This window comes from Lathyrus oleraceus, chromosome 3, assembly GCF_024323335.1.
Source record: "Lathyrus oleraceus cultivar Zhongwan6 chromosome 3, CAAS_Psat_ZW6_1.0, whole genome shotgun sequence".
In the NCBI taxonomy this organism is placed as follows: domain Eukaryota; kingdom Viridiplantae; phylum Streptophyta; class Magnoliopsida; order Fabales; family Fabaceae; genus Lathyrus; species Lathyrus oleraceus.
The window spans coordinates 57,546,177-57,547,130 of NC_066581.1; the positions used below are offsets into that span (position 1 = coordinate 57,546,177).

The 954-nt window shown below is 42.1% G+C and overlaps 1 pseudogene; it reads right to left on the reverse strand.

The window, feature by feature from the left end:
- Nucleotides 1-296: 296 nt before the first annotated feature.
- LOC127134065 (uncharacterized) lies at nucleotides 297-396 on the reverse strand (annotated as a pseudogene).
- Nucleotides 397-954: the final 558 nt, after the last annotated feature.

A 954-nucleotide genomic window follows, 5' to 3' on the forward strand; every position in this document is an offset into this window, starting at 1 on the left:
AAACAACTTTGAACTTAAACCTTCGTTGTTGCAGGCTGTGCAACAGAACCAATTCTCTGGAAATCTTACCGAAGATCCAAACCTTCATTTATCCGTATTTCTCCAATACGCTGATACTGTTAAAGCTAATGGTGTCACTTCAGAGGCAATTCGACTTCGTCTTTTTCCTTTCTCATTAAGAGATAGCGCTAGAAGATGGCTTCAATCTCTTCCTTCCAACTCAGTCACCACATGGAACGAGTTGAAGAAAGTTTTTCTTGCCCGATATTTTCCACCAAGCAAAACAGCTATGTTAAGAGCCCAGATAAACGGATTTAAACAGAAAGACAACGAGTCTCTTTTCGAAGCATGGGAAAGATACAAAGACATGATGAGACTTTACCCACACCATGGTTTGGAAGACTGGTTAGTAATTCACACATTTTATAATGGTCTCTTATACAATACAAGGTTAACAATAGACGCCGCTGCAGGTGGTGCACTAATGAACAAACCTTACACTGATGCTTACCAGCTTATCGAGAGCATGGCCCAAAACCACTATCAGTGGGGAACCGAACGAACAACGGTGGAAAAACCTCAACCGAAAACTGGCATGTACGAGATAAGTAACCTTGATCACGTCAATGCAAAAGTGGATGCTTTGGTCCAGAAAATTGAAAGTTTAAACGTATCACCTCCAGCCGCCGTGGTTGCTGTAACTCAGAATTGCGAGGTCTGTGGAATCCAAGGCCACACTCCTGCGGAATGTCAACTCTTGATTGGAATCCAAACAGAGCAAGTAAACTATGCTCAAGGAAGCCCCTATTCGAATACCTATAACCCAAATTGGAAGAACCATCCAAACTTCTCATATAAGAGTAATAATGCTTTATACGCACCTGGACAGTCTCCAAATCAAGCCCCATCTATACCTCCGGGATATCAGAAACCGAATCCTAACAATAATACCCC